This window comes from Leptosomus discolor, chromosome 15 (genome assembly GCF_034619465.1).
Source record: "Leptosomus discolor isolate bLepDis1 chromosome 15, bLepDis1.hap2, whole genome shotgun sequence".
Classification (NCBI taxonomy): Eukaryota; Metazoa; Chordata; class Aves; order Leptosomiformes; family Leptosomidae; genus Leptosomus; species Leptosomus discolor.
In genome coordinates, this window is record NC_141405.1 from 10,514,525 (window position 1) to 10,530,908 (window position 16,384).

At 49.2% G+C, this 16,384-nt stretch overlaps 1 pseudogene; it reads left to right on the forward strand.

The window, feature by feature from the left end:
• The first annotated feature begins 1,792 nt into the window (after window positions 1-1,792).
• On the forward strand, window positions 1,793-8,829 carry LOC147414409 (tektin-3-like; annotated as a pseudogene).
• The last annotated feature ends 7,555 nt before the right edge of the window (window positions 8,830-16,384 follow it).

Sequence of the window (16,384 nt, forward strand, 5' to 3'; positions counted from 1 at the left end):
AAGGTCCTGTTATTCTCCTGTATTCGCCGTTCTCTAATTTAATAGCTGCATTCTGAGACATTGTTCATCTGAATGCACCAAACTGCTACAGGCACAGGTGACGCAAGAAGTCTCTTAGGTCACCTGTCCCCATAGCTAGATGTTGGAAAACGTGCAGTTTAATGAGTCAATGGGCTGCGAGCGTCCGGCATGAAGGAGGGTTACCCTCGGTGTACAGCAACAGCAGCTCCCAGGCAGAGCCTGCCTGTCTCCGTGTGCCTCCCATCCATCGCCTTTTAAGCCTTTAGGAAGGAAAGTAGGAAACTGTGACTCCTTCGTCCTGCCCTTGTGTAGAGAGAGGCATTCTTTGTTGCAGAGGTGACTAAAATGAAAGAAACTCTCTTTCCCAAGGGTTTAATGATTTTAAAAATAAGGCAGTCTCTCTCAGCTCGCCTACACATGCAAAGTGATTAGGGTAGCCCAGGAGGAGCAATTAAACCTCTAGCCACGTGATCGCTTCTGTCGATGCTTTGTTCTAGAATAAAAGTGAGTTTATTTCATGCAAACATCCCATTTTTAAAGGAATAAAGTTGATTTCATGCTGTGACAAATAGGATTTAGCACATGCTTCAGGTCAATCTCCCCTCCCACCCAGGGATCTTGTTGTAGCACACCAGCGTCCCAATCTTTCACTGCGGCTCCGAGCCAGGCTGGGAGCAGTGGGGATGGGATGGTGTTAGGGGAAGGACACATCCCTGCAACACAGCACCTGGCTACAACAGCTATAGGGACTTATTCTGCCCGTGGGTGACACCTGTAACCATACAGAAACTTCACACCGAGCACAGCATACCCTCCTGAGTGTTTGTCCTTAGATGAGGTGTGTCAGGTACATTCGGTGGCCCCTCTGCATTATATTTCTGATAAAATTGACTGATAACCTTAATCTGAAAAGAGCAATGGCACCCACATGCCTTACACAGTTATTGGTAGCAAAATCTTCCTGTGTGACTCTTCCCCTTAGGGTTACTGCAAGGCTGGTGTTTACGAGCTGCTCTGAAAAGACTTTGTGGGATATCTCCTTTCCAAGTGCATTTGTTTTACAGCAGGTGAGCCAGAGATGTTTTTCTTCCTTTGCAAGTCCAGAGATGGCTGTTCTTTTTAGGTTGAAATGGGGGGGGGTGGGGTGGGGTGGGTGCAGGGGTGGGGTGAAATTTGGATATAGTCCAAATTTAAGCAAAGCTCAGCTCACCTGCGGACACCTCACTCAAGCTTTTACTGCAAGTGAAAATAGAGATGATGAGGATGGATTCCCTCACCCACAAACCACGCTGGGTTGGTAGCAGCTGTGCATCCAAAGCTATCACGGCTGGTAATGGAACTTTTAAAGAGGAAATTACAGCAGGAATACTATAAGATCAGCAAAAACGCTGGCCAAAAGAAACAAATGAACATCAGAGAATCAGCAACTACAGTTTCATTGGACGGACAGACAAAATGAAGGCACAGTATCTGTCATTCTCCTTAGTAGCCATGATTTGTTTCTCTCTACATTCCAAGACCTGATGAGAGATACTGACAACAAAGTAAAATCCTTATATATAAAAATGCTTGGGATGCTGTCAGAAGGGATTTGCTTTCAAGAGTTTTAGGCCTGTCCAGGCGATGTGTGGGTGCTGTGTGCATCGCTCTTCGTATTTTAAGTTGCGTGTGTCGCTGTAAGAAGTAGCGCAAGTGCAGGAGCTTACTGAGTGAGGTTGTCTTCTTCTGTCTCCTTTGTGCAGGACACATACCTGAATAGCGGCGTTCAAGAATGGAGCTGGTTGGATCTCCCTTAACTGCAACATATGCCCATCCAAGATCAACACCTACCAAGTTTCTGCCTGCCATCAGCACCATGGCTTCAAGCTATAAGAACCGTTTTCCTTACTACCCCTTGCCTCAGAGCTTCAGCCTCCCCCGGATGCCCAGAGCCTACTACAAAGCAGCTGCCATCAACCCAACTTTGGCTCCCTTTTCCAAAAGCTCCCAGGGGTTACCCCCAAGCAAGATGCTTCCTTTTGTTTCCAACAGAACAACCCTCTTCAGCCGGTACACCTCTGACGACTGGTACATGTCCAATCTGACCAACTACAAAGAGTCGGAGACTACCCGGCGCAATGCCGAGTGTCTGAGAGTCGATACCTCCCGTCTGATTCACGATAAATATCAGCAGACAAAGAAGACCCAAGTAGAAAGCACCAAAAACCTGGGAGATCGTGTCCAAGAGATAGAATTTTGGAAGTCAGAGCTCTGCCATGAGCTGGATGAGATGATCGGGGAAACGAACGCACTCACAGACTTGAAGAAAAGACTGGAGAGAGCCTTGGCTGAGACAGAGGCCCCTCTCCAGGTAAGCACCCTGTCCGGTGGGCTGCAAGCTGTAGCCTACTGCTGAAACATCTGCAGCCATTCAGACGCCCAATTAAGTTTCATTGCAGCTCCGTAACGTCTAGAAAGTTTTTATTAAGAGACCATTAGTTAAGTTAGTAATAAACAAATGCCTTGCCATCTGCTGCCTCCCCTATCAGTACGTACTGAGCACACCAGAACAGTATTTGCTTAACCAAATATTTTTATAAGTGGTACATCCAAAATCCTGGTTTGGGAGACAAAAGCCCATGCCCTCCTACGAGGCTCTGGCGAGGTCAGCCTCAAGCCTGACACAGGTCCCTGCCTTCAGCTGTGGCTGCGCCAGGGACACGTGTGCTCCCCCACGTTGATTTAATGCTGATGTTGCAGCTCGGCTGCTCGTTGTCAGCTAAACCAGCTGCCCTGGGCACTTTTTTTCCCGTGCTGTCGTCTCTGTGCCCACCTACAATTTCATTTCTTACATTACTTGACATGGGGACCATCCCTGTAGGGATTTGCAACCAGCAGTGATGGCATGTCCCCAACAGGTCACTCAGGAGTGCTTGCTTCACCGGGAGAAGAGGATGGGCATTGACCTGGTCCATGATGATGTGGAGAAACAGCTCTTTGTGGTAAGTTTGTCAACACAGATCATGTGTTATTTTTACCTAAACTACTCTGAACAGGTTTTGCAGCCCTGTTCCCTCTCTGGCTCCTTAGTGCCTGTGAGGTGCTAAACTCTTCAAACCCCCAAAACCTGCAGGGCCAGGGGACGACGTTCCCCCACGCAGCAGCGTGCCCACACGGTGTGGGTAAGACTTGCCCTGCCAGAGGCAGGAATAGCTGAAAACCAGCTGTGTGTTTGTGTAGCCTATCAGGGTCCTCTGTCCCTCTTCAAGGAGCTTGTGGGACTCTCCTGCCTTTCAGAGCCCTGCCGGCACAGGATCTATAAGTATCTGTCACATACATGTGATATATCTCTATATATCTGTGTCACATACATATATATTACGCACACATGCACACACACAGATATGGAGAAGGCAGTGTCTGCCCGACAGCTTGTCTGGTTTTCCCAACTATGTTACTTGGTCTAATAAAAGATATTACATCTACCCCCAGCTTTGCTTTGCTCAGAGCAGCGTGGCCGCAGTAAGACTGTGTGTGCTTAGGCAATGCATTTTATAGCAGTCCTAAAACCGCGCACTCCTGCCTGCCTTTATATAGGCTGCTTTAAATTATGAATAAAAAGCAAACACGATGAGAGCTGGCACAGAAGATGGGATCCTATCGCAGGGTACAACAAAATACAATCACTGCAAAGGCATCGCGAAACTGGGAAGGAAACTGCAGCCCCTGGGACTGTGAAGCCACTGCTCTGTTAGAAGATTTTTTCTTATGAGTCAGGCCCTAAAAAAATTGAAAGATTAGTTTAAGGGTCATGAGATTTTAAGAAAATAATTGGAGCTGGTTATCTCCATAATGGCATTTTGGATTTTAAGTGTTTCGGACATATTTAGGCCATGCTTTTCAGCTGGCTCCTGCAGACAGGAGGGCTTAAAAATTATGGTTTTGGAGCACTAATCACCTGCCTCCAGTAGCTGGGGCTTCACAAACGCGATAGATTTGTGCTGAAGTCAAGTGAGCTGAGAGCAGCACATGCCTTCCTCCGGTGGAGCTGGATGTTTCTTAGAAATGGCTTAGAAAGTTACACCAAACTCAAGTCCGTCTCCTCTTGTCCCAGATGGATGGGATTTCTCCTGGGGAAGAAAACATTTGGGGAGCAAAAAGGGCAGATGCTGATTGGGGATGGGGATGTGTAGCGCTGCTGGTCCAGAGAACCTCTATGCCTGTTCATATCAGGTCAGGATCTGTCCCTGTCTCCTATAGTGGAACTAATCATCACTTGACATTGATGTCAAGATGAGAAAACACTTGGCAACCCACCCTGAAAGTGAAGTGGGAGGCCATGGCTGTGGCCACAGCACCCTCCCATCCCCTCCTGGTCGCTGCGCCCAGGCTCAGCTGCACAAGTGAGCGCTCTGGGGTTGGGGGGCACTTTCTCCACTCCCTGCCAGTTTGCTTTGTCCTTGCTGTGTGCACGGTTGGAGAGGCCTGAGGGGATGAGTGTGACCAGGACAACTGAGCATGGATACTGATGGGGTCATGTTTTGCCTTTGCCCAGGAAGCCGACGTCATCAGATCCTGCCAGGAGAGGATGCAGCAGTACCTGGATAAGGCGAAAGCCCAGCTCGCGTAAGGAGGAGCTCCTTCTCTCATGCTGCATTTGCAGCTGCGATGTGAAACCCCGGCAGACCCCCACCTCTGCCCACACCCTACAGCCGTAAAACCTGGGCAGGCTCCATGGGAAGCGGGCAGTGGCGCCCACAGGAGCACGTAGCTGCCCAGGTGGGAGGAAACCATTCCACCCATACATCCCCACCCATGGCTCTTGTTTGTGTGTTGAAGGTCCAACAGGGCAGCCCAGCATGAGCTGGAGAGGGACCTGGCCAACAAGCAGACAGCCTACCGCATCGACGACAAGTGCCACCACCTGAGGAACACCTCCGATGGCATCAGCTACTTCCGAGGGGTGGAGCGGGTTGACGCCACGTGAGTGCACGCTGGGCAGCACGAGAGCACCGAGCTGTCCCTGGGATGCGCGGTGCCTCGCCCTGGCAGGGAACGGGTTGTCCCCAGCCCACTGTAAAGGCATGTGTCTCTGCATGGCACATCCATCCTGCCTGGAAACACCCATCTTGGAGGGGCCGTTTCTCCCTGCTCACCATAAAGGGAGAACAACCCTCTGCTTTCAGCTGGATGCTGAACACGCAGTGGGTGAAAGCGAGTCCCACCTAATTACACATTATATCAGGGTTCAGAGATCAGCCTGAAAATGAACTCAGCCCAACACCTCTGCACAGCTCATTAAGTTTATGCGTATTTTCAAAGATGTGTCAGTGCTTGCATGAGCGCTCTTGGTTGACGTGACGTCTGCGGGGTTCACCCCTGCATGGAGAGGGCCTGGCAGGGAGCCGAAATGACACAGAAGATAAAGAAATAGAGAGCATGGTCCTGGGATACGGTTCAGCTGCTTTTGGGTGCCAGGAATTCAGCTTCGGCTCTGCAGTAGATGAATGGTGACCTAAACCAGCACTCGCAGAGATATGCGCTAAGTGGCAAAGGGCTGAGGGAATATATCTGCTGCTCACAAGGACGCGTGCAGTTTATGGAGGGGCATAGATTGATTCAATCTTTCTAATATTTGAATAATTATTCACAGCTCAGACATATTGCAAATGAATTGCAAAGGATTGATGCTAAAATTCAGAGGGGGGCAAAATGTGCCGAGAACCAGCATGTTTTAAATGGGGCTTATGTGGTATTTAAGTCTTTTGTTGACCTTGTTCTGGCCTACTGCACAGGCGTGAACTTCATCGTGAATGCACAGACAGGGAAATGAATATTATCTAATGCTTGTTCAGTTTAGTATGAAACTGAGATAAGTTATGAGCAAAATTAATTGACTGCAATCTGCGCGTCGACGTGAAGCTGGGAATCACTTGGCACTTAGATGGCTCGAACGTGTAAATATGAGGTCTGACTAAAATCTTCATTTTTCTGGGGGAATCTTTGCTTTGTCTGGGCTTTCATAAGTACCACAGTTGTCTTCATGAACATGTCATCATTTCATAAGCATATCGAACAAATGGTGTCCAGGTGTTTTACCTTCATGTGGTCAAATTAAGAGCGTAGCTTTAACCTGCATTTAATCCACACTGCTCCCATGGCATGCCTGGCCATGGCCAGCTTCAGCAGCATGGGCTTACTGGAGGCCTCTCCTTCCTCCTCCCCAGGATCTCGGTGCCAGAGTCGTGGGCCAAGTTCTCGGACGACAACATTCTCCTCTCCCAGAGCGAACGGGCGGCCTCCTCCAAGCTGCGGGACAACCTCGAGAACCTGCTGGTGGTGACGGCCAACGAGATGTGGCGCCAGTTCAACAGGGTGAACGTCGCCTTTGCCAACCGCATCGCTGAGACAGCTGACGCCAAGAGCAAGATTCAGACTCACCTGGCCAAGGTAGCCTGAACCCCTCCCTTTCGGTGTGACACCGTCACTTCCCAGTGACACACAGACCTGGCCCAAGAAGAGGAACGGTTGCCACAAGGAGCTGGTTATAGTATCATTATCTGTTTGAAATTCCAAGTACTGGGGACATTCTCCTTGGAGCAGGACAAGTTGGCACTGTAACTTCCTCTCAAGGGATCCTTTATTTCCCTAGTGCCCAGCAGCAAAGGGATTTCAAGCAGTAGGTGGAAATGCTGTTTGCATCTCCTGGTAGTTACTTCAGAAGTGCTGGCTGCCCTGCAGAAAGTCTTTGCTGGGCCTCTACTGGGGTGCCTGCCGGGGGGTTTGCAGGCTCCCTTCTCCTCCAAGGACATGCTTTCAGGCTCAGTGCTCCAGGTTTGCTGCATGGTCAGCCGTGTGTTTCCCGCATGGCTCTGCCAAGCAGGGGAAGTGGAGATCAGTGATGGGCACCTGGCTCGGACTGCTGGGTCTCATGGAAAGCTTCCTGAAAAGAGCTTGACACGGTATCGATTAACTGAGCAGAGACTGGGCTTGCAGCTCTGCAGGCTGATGTCACGTCTTTAAATGAGGATCCATTAAAAACTTTCCCTCTATGAGTTGCTATTGATGGATGATCAATTCCTGCAAGCAGTAATTTTGGGTAGCTGGTAATTCAATAGATCCATCACTGCTCCAAAATCTCCTCCGATGTGACAGCAACAGCAAAGAGAGGCTTTTCCTTGAAAAGAAATCTGCTGGATCTGTGCCTTGGCATGTGTCAGAGCGACAGGGGTCTGAGCCCAGGGTCTGCTTATTCAACTTGTTTTTTTCTGCAGATGGACAGGAGAAAAGGGAAATGATGTGGTCACTTGAGAATATATCATTTAATTTATGAATGCGGTTTTTTCATGCCAGACACTGCAGGAAATCTTCCAGATCGAGATGAACATAGAAGCCATCCGAAAAGCCATTAGGGACAATGGGCTAGTGTTAAAAGTGGCTCAGACCCGGCTGGATGAGCGCACGCGGAGACCCAATGTGGAGCTGTGCCGGGACACTGCCCAGCTCCGGTAAGGCAGGACCCAGGGCTGGGAGGGTCCTTGAGGAGTGACTGGTCGTAGCGCTCAGGAGCATCACTGGATGACAAAATTAATCTTTTTTTTTTTTTTTTCCCCAAAGAGTCATTCCATAAGTGCACTGGTATAATCAAGAGCAATGATTAGGTATCCCGGCCTCGGGGTGGTAGAAGAGCTCTGCACCCACGAAAGAGGCTGTACCCATGGCCGGGTACAGCCTGATACCACCCCGTGAAGGGATGGATTTTTCCCACTTGGGTAAACCTCACCTACTCTCCTGCCTGCTTCCCAGCTGTTGGATGGCTTAGTTTTGCAGTATAAGCCCTTTAATCTCTGACAGGCTTGTGTTGAGAGCACTTAGCTGCTTCCTTTTGGGTCACTGCAAGAAAGGATGCACCATGTGGAGAAGCAGTAAGGGCTGTCCTCACCTCCCCTGAGGACACTGGAAATCCTTTCAAGGACATAGTGAGCCCTTTGGGACTGCACCCCAAGGGGCCGTGGAGGAGCAGGCTGCCCTGAGTGCCCAACAGCACCCCATGTGAGGGGTGAGGCACCCCAAACCTCACCCCTCCTCCTAGGAGCCCTCTGGGAATGACTCCACGTGAAGCTTTTTAGAAGCCATATAAACCCAGCCCTTGCATGCCATTGGGTTTTTCCATCCTCCACTTGTTTCACATTCACTTTTAGCCTCTCCCAGCTCCCCCATTTTGCTGTGTGTGCATCCGTGGGTGTGGGGAGGAACGCTGCACAGGGAGATCCGGGTGGGTGAACCAACAAACCCGCAAAACCAAACAGGAACAGGAAACCACAGCTGCTCATCCCTCTTCTCGGTGGCACAAGCTGCTCCAGGAGATGAGGCTGCACATCGCCGAAGCCTTAGAGCAAACTTAACCATGCCTGCCCACGGAGGTCTGGAGGAGCTCTGCCCTCGCCTTTCCCGTGCATCTGCCAGAAATGAGGGGTTGAGTTACTCCGAGCACACTGAAGGGGGAAATCCTGTCCCCAAGGGGCCCATCACCAACGCCGTGCTAGAAACCACCCCCGTGACGGGACTGTTAATGGGCATTTCTTGCTGTTTTCCAGCCTCGTCAATGAGGTCCATGAAATCAATGAGACGATCCAGAGCCTTCAGCAGCGGCTGAGAGACGCCGAGAACATACTGCAAATGCTGGTGCATGCCAAGTCGATCTTGGAGCATGACCTGGCCACCAAAGCCAACTCGCTGTTCATTGACCAGGAGAAGTGCATGGGGATGCGCAAGACCTTTCCCAACACTGCACGGCTGCTGGGTTACTTTTAGGCTGGGCTCAGCTGAACCCACGCTATCTGTTGCAGGAGTATTCCCAGTTTTGCTAGGACGCATTCCCAGTTTTGCTAAGATGCTTTGAAAATACATGATTAGACTTTCACTTCCTCATGAAAGCCCTGAGTAGAAATTAAACGATCACTTTGTGTGTTACATGGTCTACCAGGATTTTTTATTCCTTTGGTTTTTCACTTTCCGTTGCTTTTCCACGGTGTGCCAGAAAGTAGCTGAAAATATCCTGTGTGTGACTAAGAGTAAATCCACCCACAGCGATACATTCCTACCCTTTCAGTCTGTGATTTTAGGAGAAAAACTCTCATGTCCTCCTCGCTTTGAGCCTGTCTGATGCGGAAAAAGCACAAGGGGAAGTAAAGCTAGTTGTCAGAGTAATTAGCTGTTGACATCTTTAATGTATTTTTAATGGTTCAGGAGAAGAAACACAAACTATCTAGTAAAGCATTACAGTATGTTCTGTTCCTAAACAGAAAAACTTGCATTTTAAGCTGATGTCTAGTGATCATTTTCTTGCTTTTGAAAAATTTTAAATGTCATCTAAAATGTCAGTGCTGGGGTCTTAAAACAAAGAAGTGCTTTTGGCTAGCTAATTGAAGAAAATGCTGCGGTTTTAATCTTGGTGAGTATGGATTGGTTCCTAATTTAACCTCTTGCAAGTAGTTTGTTGGTGGAAGCACCAAAGCACTTTGAAGATAAAGGAACAAATCAGTCCTTAAGTCAGCCACCTCGACTGCCATAGTACCTGCTCTCTGGCTGTAAATTTTACCAAGTGTTTGAATTTTCAGAGGATAAGTCTTTAATCAATCTGAAGTTCAGTGTGACAGTCACTTTGCAAATTGTCCCGTCAGACTCACGTGTCAGACACTCTCGACTCTTTTAACCTAAGCAGAGCTGAGCTCAGCCTAAAGCCTGTAGGCACCAAGAATCCTAAAGGAGCAGAAGTTCAAGTCCCTTCTCTTCCCTCGGGAATCCAGGGCATGGACCTCCTGGCCCAGCGTGGGGACTCTCAGGAGCTGAGAGCATCTTCTCTCGTCTCGTACCCCCTGATGACTCCAGCTCACAGCACAGGTCCAGACAGACCTGCCTGCCCTCCCTGCTCTCCCAGGGGCAGCCCCCGAGAGCTGTAACCTGTGCCAAGGTCCTGCCCTGGCCCCAGCATCTTGGCAGGATCTCTCTTCAGAGCTGCAGCCCTAAACAGGAAGCAATTGTCTATTTTTTTTTTTTTCTTTCTTTTTTACTAGCACTTTTGTCTCACAGAGACTAAAGATAGGTTTCCTCTACTTTGTGTGTATCTTGGAGCCAGAGTCTGTCGGAGACAGCAGCCACCCTTTCTAAAGAGACGATATAACCGCAAGCAAGAAAAACTGTCCAGCTCATCGCACCTTCCCTTTCTGCACTTATCTCCCTCCCCAAAATAAGCCGATGGCATGCTGAACTCATAGGGACTTCCAGTTTTTGTTGGCACCCTCGCTAGCCTTTGTGCTGCTTTGAGCTGTTACTCTCCCTGTGTTCCTTTACTGAAAGCTTTCATAAACCCTGGTGATTTTGGCTGCTCGGCTGTTTTGAAGCCCCGCTCCAGATGGCTGGTTTTCAGGCAGAGCTGCCTGTTTTCTGTTTTGAGAATTGGGTCCCGTGAATTGTCTCGAGCTGAGCGCTGGGAAACGGAGGCACCCCAGTCCCTTTCTGAAAGACTCATGCTTTTAAGTGACTTGAGCGAAATCCTGGCATCAGCGACAGCTTCACATTCATTTCATTTCCACCTTCATTTTTGAGTCACATAAAAAGATACCTGAGCTCTGTTGTACTATGAGGGCACACCAATATCAGCACCCAAACTCTCCTATTTTCTCCAATTTTGCTTTCAGAGTCCCCCATCTTTCCCCCTAGCCCAACTCCTTTAAGGCTTTCTCCTAATTGACAGTGTTTATGTGGTGTTGCAATTATCCAGCTCTAAATTTTATCTTCCCGTCCTACCCTCTTGATGCTTCTTTACACAAGATAGGCTGTGGGAGCGTAGCTCGCTGAAAACAGGCATGGAATGCTAGAGGGCCTGCACAAGGAAAACTCTGTTGAACAGTTTGTCTAAGCTAACATAGTAGGCCTCAAGGACGCTTCGACCTTGAGGGTCAGAATAGAAGAATTAGAAGCTAACATCCGTATGAGGCGAAACGCATTAGTATTAATAGTAAAGTGATAGGTAGAAGCAGATGACTGATGTATGTATAGCACAATTGGAGTTTATGAAAAACTGCAAGTCATGATGACTTTGGAAAATTATCCTATTTAAGAAAGTGCATCTGCACAATAAAAGGAGTTTCCTGATATAACTCATATTGAGTCTTTTGTGGATTCTCCAACTCCCGTCTCCGCAATTGGCAACGCATTTCTTTCCTCCATTTGAGCCATGACCAGAGGAATTTCAGTTGCAGCTTCTCTAATTTCTTTCACAAATACTTTCCCCTTTCCTGCAGCAGATTTCCCAGACATTAGAGAATTCCCAGGTCCCTTTGGGCTTTGATTCTCTCCATGCCAGTTTTCCGTAAGTTGACAATATTGATGTTACTTCTGGTAGCTGACACTCTAAAATCTCCCTCAAGCAATTTAGTCATCTAACCCTATGTGTGCTTCAGTTTGAGTCTGTTTTTTCCCCCTCTCACAGTGTGTCCTATGCCCATCCCATGGCAGGAGCCAGCCCTGCCACAAAACTCCTGTAAAATGGGTCTCTAGGGAGAGGGTTTGGGGTGAAATTCTAACAGACACATGGCTTGTGGCAGGGTCTCCTGCACAGGGATGGATTTTCCTCCCATGACTGAGCTGCTGGTGAGTAAAGCTGCTCGGTTCAGTCACTGCAGGGTTGGTTTTGGGGTTGTAGCCGAGCAGCCTTTATCTTTGACGTACACCAGGTGCATTAAACCACTGTCCTGCCTTCCTGCTTCTGATGCATGAGATGCTTTTGCTTTCGTATCATTAAATGATTTGCTTTCATAGATCACTTCTATATAGCATCCCCGGCTGCCTCAGCTGCCTTTCTGCACTGATGTGATGTTTCCTTTCTTTAAATGCCTTCAGTCCGAAGAACGACGTGCCCGCTTTTATCGCTCTTTATTGCTGCTTTATTGCTGGCTTTATCAGCCAAGTTGCTAGGAAAGTTAGTTTGTGGAAATTCCTTTGCCTCCCACAGCTATATTCCCACCCTTCTGCATCATTCCAACAGACCCTGCAAAGCTGGGCTTGTAAACTAATTGTTTACTGACTGGAGGAAAGAAAATAAATTAATAAAATCAGGACAGCGTTGCTTCATGCAAGGGAAGCTTCATGTTGGTGCAGGACCCAGTTGAACAGTTGAGGCCAGTCCATCAAGAGGCTATTTAGAAAAGAGGCTTGGGTGCTCTGTTGTCCAAGAAGGGAAAAATCATTGAATGTCCTGCAGAATTCTGATAGAAATTTGGGTGAAATGAATGCTTGCCAAAAACCATGTTAACAGTGTATTGCATAACTAATGCAGATTATTATGCTCGAGGGAAAGAGACTTCTCAAAACGGCATCAGCAGTCAGAAAAAAAACCAAAACAAACTCATTGCGATTATTAAAAAAAAAAAAAAAAAAAAAGGAGAGAGAGAAAACTGGCAAAATTCTGAGGAAAATTTTGGCAGTATAGGACCATAGAAATGGCTGTGCTGGCTCAGATCAAAGTCCAGAAAGCTCCAGATTCAGCCTCTGACAGAGCCAACAGGAGACGCTTAGATAAAAGCACCAGAGCAAGGCAAGCACCCTGTGATACTTTCCCAGTCTACTTTCCCAGCTTCCAGCAATTAGTATCTCAAGGACTTCCTGAGCTGACAGGGCTGTCTTTGAATTTAATATCCCCCGATGGATTTGTTTCACAGGGTCTTGTTCCAGTTGTTCTTCGAGCCCGTGCAGACTTGCAGCATCCACTGTGTCCCTCAGGACCGGGATGGATGCTGCAGGGGATGGAGTATCATCACCCTTGGGGCATCGGCAGCCGCTTTTGGCACCCTGGAGGAGATTAAAAAAGGGCTCAGGCCTTGGACCGCTGAAGCCAAAAGTGTAAAACTCAATAGCTCGGACAAAAATGTGGCTCAAAGCTGTTTTAGATCTGTGTCCTCTGTAGGTTCAACACAGGAGATCACAGCGGGTTGGCTCCTCTTATATGCTGTCAGCATGCAGGAGATGAGCGCGAATCACAATTTCTGAAAGTATCTGAATATGTTCTGACACAGTCATGTCCCCGCCAGGAAGCTTGGTTGGGATTTTTTTGGTTTTGGAGTCAGTGGGTGAATGTTGGTTTCGTTGAAGCCAGTGGGCTTTTCTCCAGTGCTTTCAGTCTGACTCTATCAGTGACGACAACTGGCTTAGAGTCGAAAGTAAAAAGTTGGATGAAGTCGGGTTTTGGGCATGAACGCAGACAGGACTAAAATATTTTAGAAATTTTTCTTGGTTTGGTGGAAAAGAAATGGCAGGAAAAGTAAGTCAATGTCTCCAAGATGTATTAGACCTCTTGTTTTAGAAGTTTGCTGAAGTTAAATGTCTCCCCTTCTGTTTTTCTTCTGCTTGAAATGGCTTTTCAGATAGCCATTCCACCAGTTTTATCAGAAAAGGTACAAGACCACTCTTTCAGTGCATTTTGATCCAAACGGCGTTTTACGCTGGAGAAAAGGCCCATTCCTCTCACAGCCCTGCTGCGTGGTAGCCGTGAGGCTCAGTAACCCGCAGCGGCACCCCTTCCTGGGGCATGCGTCTGCCTCCTCCCCGGCCGCCTGGCTGAGACCCAGCCGCGCTCGGTGCACATCCCTCCGTGTGCTGGGGAAAGGGCAAGAGCCTGGCAGCCCTCTGAGCCCTGCTCTCGCTGCCAGCTGGGGGCCAGCTCTCAAAGTGGAGAGCATTCCCCCAGCCCTTCAGCTGGAAATACTTATTTAGTAGTTATTTTCTCTCTGGGTGTGTGTATTTTTATATATTTTTATTTGTTTGTTTGTTTGTTTGGAGGAGCATTATAGGTTCTCCATAAAATGTGAGTCAAACCATATATTGCTCTCCTTACTTCCCTAGTCGCACAGTTGTCTGAAACGAGGATTTTTTTCCCCGTTGTTCTGTCCCCAGCCCCACGTGAGCTGCGGGCTCGCTGATGGCAATGCAGGTTTCTGCCCCTTCCCCTTTGCATTTCAAATCCTCCGTTGCTAGTGGTCTGAATCAACAGGGTAGGGAAGAGGACGGAAATCCCTAAAATTGTGATGACAGAGCAAAGTCTTGGGGTTAAACAAGTTCATCCCCAAGAAAATCTTGTCTTTTTGTGTAGTTTGAAAATGCTTTTTTGAAGAGTGGTTTCATTCACCCGGCCCGGGGAAGGGGATGGTGTAGTGTATGCTGGACCGATGGTGGCAGAGCCCGTGATGGGCTGGTTCAGGTGATGCCGCAGACACAGGTAAATGAGGCTTAGACCCTTCTCAGCAAAGTCATCAAAGTCCACCACTGCCTTGTCAGACTAGCATCTGAGCTAAAGTGATATAAACCCCACTTTCCCTCCTGAATTATCATTATTTTATTCTAGAAATTCAAGCTGAAGCATTGTAAGAGTTTTAAGTTATCCCACGGAATAGATTCAAAGTGAGAAATCCACATTTTTTTACCCAGTGTTTACACAACCTGTCAATCTTACAGTATTCTCAGCACAGCCTGTGGCAAATCTTGTTTGTACACAAAACATTTTTCAAATTTATCGTGGCGCCTGCTTTTATTTAGGCGGTGATGACCACTGCCAGCCACACTCGTATGGAGGCTGAGCTGGGGCAGCTGGGCAGCTTTCGAGCCCCTTGATGGGGAGCACTGTGCAATTCCCTGGCCTGTGCCGGGTCGGGCGGCAGTGACGTCTCTCCAGCAAAACCCCAAGGGCTCTGCTGTGGCCATCCTCACTTTCTCCTCTCCTGGCCCGGACAGTCGCCATCCGGCACCTCCTGCTTTCCCTGCAGTGCTCTCACGTGAGCTCCCTGGAGCAGCACGGCCCCCTGTCCCGAGAGCTGCCATGAGAGCACGTGCTCAGCAGATGTTTTTCCAAGGCCCTGCTCTGTTAAGTTGATGCACCTTTCCAAGAAAAGAAGTGTCTGAGGAGCACGGGAGTGATGTGCTCTTCTCCCTGGATTTCCTCCACAGTTTCTAATCCACAACTCTCAGCCAAAATAGGCTTTGTTACCCGCAGGCTACTCTTTTCCCTGATTTGAGTTTCAGATATTTCTCTGGTGCTTAAAAAGCTGCTTTTGGCACCCTTTTCAGAACTGGAGCCGAGGTGGTTTTGCTCTCCCACCTTCACGGAGGAGCTCGGGTGCAGTTATGTGACCCCCACGCCTCCCGCCTGCCTTTCACCACTGTGCATCTCCCCGCTCTGCTTTTGGGGAACGGGTCAGATAATTTGTCCAGAGACACAGCAGCCCAGATCACAGACCTACAAACCCGAATCAGAAGATCGCCTCTAACGGCAGGCTAGATCGCAGCCCTTGGGGACAAGACCCTTCTCGCTCTGTGTTTGCACAGCCCAGAGCGTGGTGCCATCAGCACTACCAGGGTCCTCCCGTTTCAGTGCCTGTTCTCAGGCTAAAGCCTGAAATAACTGGGGAAGGACCCTCTCCAGGAAACATCCCTGATGTCGCTGCGTGACTGGTGTGTGATGCCCTGATGCTGCATGAGGCTGTGTCATGGTGGAGCTCCTGGGGACACTGTGCATCTTCTCACCTGGGGTGCCAGCGCCTGGTGCACCCACCCGCCCCAGTGGAGCCTCTGCTGGGCCACGGGCTGGCCCAGGAACACCAGTGCAGGCACTGGGTTGCCCATGAGGGCACTACTTTGCCCATCAGGAGCACTGGGTGGCACACGGTTGCCCATGGGTGGCACTAGGATGCCCAACGGCTGTACTGGGTTGCCCGTTGATGGCACCGGGGGTTGTCCAGGGACAGGATCAGGTTGTCCAGCAAAGGCAGTAGGTTGCACAGAGTCTGCACTAAGTTGCCCAGGAGTGGCACTGGGTTGCCCACTGAGGGCAGTGAGTTCATAGGATCATAGAATCACAGAATGGTTTGGGTTGGAAGGGACCTCAAAGATCATCTTGTTCCAACCCCCCTGCCATGGGCAGGGACACCTCCCACCAGACCAGGTTGCTCAAGGCTCCATCCAGCCTGGCCTTGAGCACTGCCAGGGATGGAGGATCATAGAATATCTCAAGTTAGAAGGGACCCATAAGGATCAGCGAGTCCAACTCCCTGCTCCTTGCAGGACTACCTAAAACTAAACCCCATGACTGAGAGCATTGTCCAGCTGCTCAACACTTGCCCAACAGCTGCACCTGCTTGCCCAGGGGCTGCACAAAGCTGCCCAGCGAGAGCGGTAGGTTGCCCAGGGCAGGAACTAGGGTGCCATACGAGGGTATTTTCTTGCCCAGGGCTGGCCCTGGGTTGCCCATCGAGAGCGCTGTGTTGCCCGAGGGCTGCATCAGGTTGCCATGGCAGCTGCAGGGAGTCGGCCCGGGCAACACCCGGTCACCCGC